Genomic DNA, 7,990 nt, shown 5'->3' on the forward strand with positions numbered 1-7,990 from the left:
ATTATTATTTGATTATATTGGCATTAGAATAAAAAAAAAACTTTTAAAAAAAAGTTTTTAGCTTCACACTACAGCAATAATATTTGTTATTGTACAACTTATTTGACAGAAAATTGATTGTGATTTAGAAAATTGATTTAGCTTCACACTACAGAGATTATATTTGTTGGCAGACTATAATTTATATAACTGTTGTGAAACTTGATCAGCTGCTATTTGATTTGTCGTCTTAATTTCATCAACTTAATGTGTTTGAAAAGAACATTCTGTGTGTTAAAGGGTTTTTCAGAATGAATGTACTTGTACAAAATATCTCATTCAAAGACTTTAAATTAATTGGTTTCTACAGTCTAGGAGAATGGAGGCCTTTTTTATTTCTGCCTTTCTTTCTTATGTTTTTATTAGCTATCACAGCAAATTCTATTCTCCTATATTTAATCAAATCTCAAAAGTCTCTGCATTCTCCTATGTATGTACTAATAGGTGTTATGGCTGTGTTAGACTTGATAATGCCCATGTTTTTTGTACCTAACATGCTTCTTAGTCTCTTGTTCAATTTGAGTGGGATATCCCTAAAAGGTTGTTTGATACAAATGTTTGGTCTTCATTTTATTGGAACATTCCAATCTACTTTGCTTTTCTGGATGGCACTGGATCGTTACTTTGCAATATGCAGACCCCTTTATTATCATAAATGCATGGAAATCCCTAAATTTCTAAAGTTTGTTGTTGTGCCAGTAATCAGAAATGGACTTTTGATTGTCACCATGGTCTCTCTGGCTGGAAGATTGTCATTTTGTGAAACAAACATTATTGATCACTCTTTTTGTGAGCACATGGCATTGGTTCAGTTAGCATGTGGTGACATTTCAATTAATAACATTGTAGGACTTTTGGCTGCTTTCCTTATAACAACAACTGATTTTATTCTCATTACCATTTCTTATATTGTGATTTTTTCTTCTGTGCTTAGATCTGGTAAGGCTCATTTAAAGGCCATCAATACCTGCATTTCTCACATAATTATTATGACAATTTCTTTGATTTCTGCTTTAATTGCATTTTTGTCATACAGAATAAGGAATAACATTTCTTCTAGTAACCGTATATTTATAAGCATCTTATACTTACTTTTTCCAAGTTGTCTACACCCACTAATCTATGGATGGAGAACAAAAGAAATAAGACATACATTTCTGAAGTTTATAAACAATGCAAAGGTCTTTCCTATTAAAAAATGAATGTTTTTTTTTACAAATGAATAGAAATTACATGATAACACTTCAAACACATAAGCTTAATACAATGAGCTATTGTCTGGCTTGATGAAAGCTATATGATAACTTGAAGATAAATGCATAACAAATATAAATAATGTCTAAACAGTTAAATCATCTAATAGAAATGGTAACCTACACACAAATGCAAATAAGTGTAATCTGTACATTGACATCAGCTAGTACAGTATATCATCAACAAACATAAAACAGAAGGCATGTATCTGTGATGCGTACAATTGCATGGTCACATTTTGTGGTACAGTAAGCATTTTAATTTTAATTGAAAAGCATGTAGAAAAATATTGTGATGCCTGAATTGTGTGTCGAATCTGTCCACTTTGTAAAGAATGTAAAATCAAACTGCAGTTGATACATGTGTTATGAGACAATGGTAGTTATTTTGTCAACACTGAAGCTCTCAGCATTCTCAACATTGCAAGACTTTCTGACTGTAATAATTCAGTAGTTCCAGTGGATTTAATAAGTTCCGATAGTTAGAATAAATGTGTCCATGCTAATATTATGTAAACCACTAGGAGACCACAGATAATTTAAATTATCTGTATTGCATTAATATAAAGGCATTTAAAATAAATATATTTAATATACATTTTTTTATTTTATTTCAAAAATAAGTTGAATAGCATTTTCATGTGCAGTTATATGTTTATGTGAACTATGTGCAGTTCTGTACTACTGAGTATTTTGGTCACACTGTCCTGAGAATTAGTTATAATACAAAGTCAACCACCATGAGAGGTTAATCACAATGCAATAGAAACTTTAAGTTTACTGTTTCCTGTTGTGCCCTTATTTTATAAGTTTTATATATTTTGCCATATGTAAAGCACATGCCCAGATAACAAGCAATGTTGCTCTCAACCATGTTCACAGAAGCCTGAAACATGAAACATTTCATCTATCAAATAGTGTTAATGCATTATGCTATTTTCCCTATACATATATCACTTGTGATAGTTTCTAGTCATAAAAAGTAAAAATAACTAATTTGTCCCTTTGGTTATTGGGCCCAACAGTTTCTCAGTCCACTTCATTCTTATTTCTGCACTGCTCGAGTATTATATAGCATGTTACAAGGTCTGACCCTTGTTATAATATATAAAGATAAAGACATAACAATTATGAGCACTTGGGAGGCTATGTCTATTTTATAGGGCTAGTCTGCATAAGACTAATCTACATTTTTCTGTCTATGCCAAACACACCTCTGTTGTTTTTTTTGTAAAAAGCTTTATTTTGGCCATATCTGAAAATAAAACCCAGTCCCAATTACAGCAAAGCCTTTTAAACTGTAGCTGCATGATTCTGTTGTGTGATGACATAAAAGGCTTTTTATTCCAACCTTCAGTCAAACAAAAACAAACAAACAATAAATAAATAAATAAAAATAACAATAGTTCAGACAGGACAACTTTGGCAAGTTACTTGAGTTTATTGAAACACTATTTATCTTTGGCAGTATGGTTCCTTATGTGGGTTCTTGCTCCAAAATTAATTGAACATTCAAGAGCTTTAACATTAACTGTATGTATCTCAGGCTTTGCAAAGACCATGGGCAGGTAAATTTAACTGGTTTGCTGCGTCCTTAATTGACGGCTTACACTTTTAAATGTAACTAATTATTGGTTCAACTTACTTGAATAATCTAATGATACATATGAAAATACAAAATACACAAAACGGTTTGAATGTTGACTTAAATCTTACCAAGATTCAATTTTATATATTTTATATATATATATAATTTATTCTCTTGACCATGGTGAACATATTTTGAACCCTGTTTTATTTTACACAGTTTAAACATAAAAAAAAACAATAAAAAAAAAATGTAGGAAACACATTACTGCAACTAGTCATTTGCAGCTGTCACAGTTGCTAGGCAACAAGACCTCCATAAGTTAGTTAGTAACAATTTACAAATGTGATGGTGGACTGTAAGGAACTACATTTGTTAGTACTGAAGTACTTTTTTCCCCTCACAGGACAGCAATACTACAAAAAAACATGGTACACAAATTTCTCTTTTCCTTCTTTCCCTAATTAAGAACAGACCCCTGTACTGCAGAATAAACCTGAACGTTCCAGTGCTGGACAGGTTTTTTAATGAAATGGAAGACACTCGACCTGATTTTCGGCGTGTGCCGAAACAGTGCTGCTGGACCTGTTGAGAAGTGACCGGCGACACGGATGGGGTTCCACAATAGAGACCCTGATATTTCTTTTCTGGCTGGCGTGTGGTACATCATACAGGGTCGTCTCCAGAGCATTTGACATGCCTCGTTCCACTGTCCACCGCATTGTCCACCGGGTCGCTGAGGAGGTGGTGGCCATCCGCCACCAAGTCATTCACCTCCCAAACACCCCAGAAGACCTGGAGGCAGTTTGCCGTGGGTTTGCAGGGCTGGCAAGACACCGGGCTTTCTTGAAAGCTGCAGGAGCAATCGACGGCTGCCATGTCTGCATCAAGCCTCCAAGCGGTCCTGATGGTCAATGCTACAGGAACAGGAAACTGTCCATCATCCTGCAGGCTGTTTGTGACCATCAGGGCCGCTTTATTGACACCTACGTGGGCTGGCCCGGGTCAGTGCATGACGCACGGGTGCTCCGCCACAGTCCACTGTTCAGGAGGTCAGTGTACCCTCCTCCAGGGCAATTCATCCTCGCAGACGGCGGGTACCCATGTCTCCAACACCCACTCCCCCTCATCACTCCCTACAAGAGGCCAGTACGAGGTGTGGGAGCCCAGCGCTTTAATCTCCATCATTCCAGGGCACGCTCCATTATAGAGCGTGCTTTTGGGATGATGAAGACCAGGTTCAGATCCATCTTCCTGAAAGCGCTGGAGGTGCACCACACCTTTGTACCTCACGTAAGTGAATTAAAAATACACTTTAAAAATACTGCAAAATAATAAACGCAATCTGTTAAAAAATATAAATTTATTCCTTAATTCCATTTCAGGTCATAACAGCCTGTGCCATCCTCCATAACATCTGCCTTGGGGTCGGTGACATCATGGCCCTGGAGGATGAGCATGAGGAGGATGATGCAGAGGATGAGGGGGAGCACGGTTTGGAGACGGTCAGTGGTGCTCCCTGGCGTGACCAGCTGCCTGCAGAGGTGTCTGCCCTGGAGGAGGTGCCAATTGACCACGACTATTTGTAACAGGCAAGTAAGAGAATTGTAAAGTTACAATGCATAAGGAAAAAAAAATTAGGTTTGTTGTATGTCGAAATATTTTATTTTAATATTAAAATATTTAATATTTTATGTATGTTGAACTTTTTTATCCCCCTTTCTGAAAATATCTCAGTGAGATGGCAGCCGTTGATTGAGTCAGCCCTGCAAACCTGTTGAAATACAATGCAGTGGACAGTGGAAAGATGCACTCAAACACTCTGGAGACCATCCCAGATGATGTCCCACCAGCAGGAGGCTTTACCAGGGTCTCTATTGTGGAGCTCATCCCAGTCCAGCAGCACCATCAGAGTCTCCCTGTTCAGCTGAAAGTGTCCATTTTTTTTTTCAGTCTGATTTATGTACCATTAATTTGAATTGTTTTACTGTTGTTGTAAATATTTGTAAAGTACTTAATCATTTTCATTTTACATGCTAAAAAAACATGTATACAAGTCAAGAACAATTATTTTATTTCCAAATGTATTTTTTTTTTTCAATTCCATATGTAAAACGTATTATAAAAATAAACAATGTACAAAAATTGCCTTGCCTCATTTACAAATAACTTAAATTCCATATAGGTTTTAACTTAACACAAACAGTGTACAGAAATTACTTTTTCATGTAAAAATAATTGACAAAAAACATAAATACCAAAACTGATTCAAACAAATGTAAACATTATTTTTTTCCACCATTCTCTCCAGGAGAGCAAACAGTCTGTCCATTCTCTCCCTGCTCTCTTGTGCTCTCCTCTCCTCTGTTTCCCTCTGAAACCTCATGTCCTCCCTCATTAGCTCAAGGAGCTCGTCATGGCCCCTTTTTCCTGGCGGCTGAGGTTGTTGGGGCGGCTGAGGTTGTCGGGGCGGCTGATGTTGTCGGGGCGGCTGAGGCTGACGAGGCTGCTGGGACTGCCCGGGCTGAACTTGGCCCTGGTTTGTCCTCAGGGAGGGAGGCAATTAGGACAGGGAGGTTGTTGGAAGGCCTCTGTCCCAAAACCTCATCCATGAGGACAAACCACGGCCAAGTTTCAGCAGTGGATTTTCCGCTCACCCCCTCACCTGTCCCAGGACACTTGCAATCCTAAGGCAGAGCAAATACACCATACCTGTTGTTAACAACAAGAACACCACAATACATTTCAGCAAAGATGTGTCAATTAAGTTGCTTACCTTGTATTTTTTTTTTTTAAGTTGTCCCATTTTCTTTTGGCCTGCAAGGGAGTGACTTTCCCCAGCAGGTCCATTTTCTCCAGAATTTTCCTAAAAAAGGAGAAAAAAGGAAAGAATTATGAAAAATATTAAGACAGGGTTGCAATCTTAACATTAGAAAAAAATCACACAGCAGTACATGCATACAAAATACTCCTGGATTATATTCCTGGATCCTCAAGTTTGCTTAACACGTTTATATACAAAAAAACTACATAAGAGAAAGACCATTGCCTTAACTAGTTGTCTCATTGCTGTGGGCTTTGTATAGGGTAAGGGCTAATTTTTGCATACAAGAGGCAGCTAGTGGAAATATTACAAATGGTTAATGCCTTTAATGACTTTGACTTTTACCTCCAAGCCACAGTGGCCGAGTTTTTGGCCCCTGTAAATAAATAATCATGTTCAGCCCTTAAACGAATAAAGTCAGCCGTCTGCTCCTTGGTCCCTGAAACAAAAAGAATTACAACAGGTTTTGCCTCAAACTAAAAAACTGCAGCTTCATTTATCAGGTGGTCTAAGTTCAGGTTTTTTAAGAAACACCCCTGGGTTTTAACACTTGTTTCGCTAGCTATTTCAGGTAAATTAAACAATGTATTGCAGACACGCAAGATATGTTTTTCAGGGATTTTTATCTACCACATTTCAGATGGATTTGTGCTCCTGTTTTATTTACTTGAATATATCCTCCTTGAAATTCACTGCAAAAAATATTTTCTTACGTAATATTTTGTCTTGTTTCTAGTTAAAACATCTGAAAATTCTTAAAATCAAGAAGCATTTAGCCTACTAGACAAGTAAAACATTTCTTGTTTTGGGGGAAAATTAGGTGAGTATTGTTTTAAGCAATAAAATAATCTGATAATGGGTTAAGCAAAAGAATCTTAAATCAAACTGAAAACAAGATTATTTTTCTTGTTTATTTTTTTCTAAGATTATTTTTCATATATAACAAGATTATATATATACTAGAACAAAACCAAACAACTAAGCAAGAAAAGCATTTTGATATTAAATTTAGTATTTGCTTCATTTAACTCAGTTGATTGTTTTCACACAGGGGGTTCAGGGGGTAAATTAAAACACAATACTTACATTTATAAGTGAATTCCTCAGCCACGACACTACTGACACCCGACATTTTTTTGGAATAAACTTGCGTGAAGTTGCGTCGTCACCGTTTATATACTGGTCGTCACCGGCGCGCTCTGAATTCTTGGGAATTTTAGGCCACGAAGTGTCCATTTTTGTATCCTTCGTTTGTCAGAGAAATGAAGTGCGCATTTGGCGGCGCATTTGAATGACATACCAAACTGGAGCAGCCTTCGTCGCGCCGCGGTGACGCAATCGGCCTTCGAAGCGTGCAGAGTTTGAATTGGGACAGCCTTCTTAGCACTGCTGTGACGCAATCTGCCTTCAAACGCGGCCTTCGAAGCGTGCGTGTTTGAATTGGGACAGTCTTCGTCGCGCAGCTGTGACGCAATCGGCCTTCAAACGCGGCCAATCAGTCTTCAAATACGGCCTTCAAAGGATGCAGTCTTCAAATTGGGACACAGCTTGAGTGTGGACTCATATAAACACTGAAGCAGAGATGAAGTTAATGAGATAATTAAGAAGTTAATTGAGTTATGATTGACCATTATTGATAACACCTGATGTTAACAAGCAGACTCACCAAAAGAGAAAATCACAATTTGTGTGTCACCATTATAGTGGTCAGTGTTTGCTTTAGTTGTGATCTTGGCTTGTGGCTTTTTACTTTTAAAAGTTGTTTGGCAAGCCAAGAGCAAAAGTCATCGTGTGGTGATGATTATGTTTTAATGTAATTGTTGTTTGACCTGAGTTACTGAACTAATTTACATTCCATTATTGATTGTAACAGCTTTGATTCCACAATGAAATCAGCGTATGAATCTCAACAACGGTGACAAACAGCATATCCAGATAAACAGATCTACTCTGAACATCACAAAACTAGATACTAAAAATTCACATAAAAACAGCAAAAATAAAATATAGTTAGAATAAAAAGTTAAAAAGACAGTTCAGCCCATAATTTATTCATGCCGCAATGCATGATGGGAGCCATGGATGTGTTTTTATTGGCTACATGTTTTTTTGATGGTCACCGTTGTTGTGATACTCACGCTGATTCTTGATGTCTGTGTGTCTAAACTAAATAATTTTTTCTTTATGTAGAACTAACTTTTAAAAACATGTCATATTATGCCAAAAATGCTGGATTGCTATCTTTTTTTTCCACTTAATTTATGTATACAATAAAGAAACCTGAAC

At 36.8% G+C, this 7,990-nt stretch overlaps 1 pseudogene; it reads left to right on the forward strand.

Annotated features, from left to right (window-relative positions):
* The first annotated feature begins 245 nt into the window (after positions 1-245).
* On the forward strand, positions 246-1,158 carry LOC132108314 (olfactory receptor 52N2-like; annotated as a pseudogene).
* The last annotated feature ends 6,832 nt before the right edge of the window (positions 1,159-7,990 follow it).

This window comes from Carassius carassius, chromosome 28, assembly GCF_963082965.1.
Source record: "Carassius carassius chromosome 28, fCarCar2.1, whole genome shotgun sequence".
Taxonomy (NCBI): domain Eukaryota; kingdom Metazoa; phylum Chordata; class Actinopteri; order Cypriniformes; family Cyprinidae; genus Carassius; species Carassius carassius.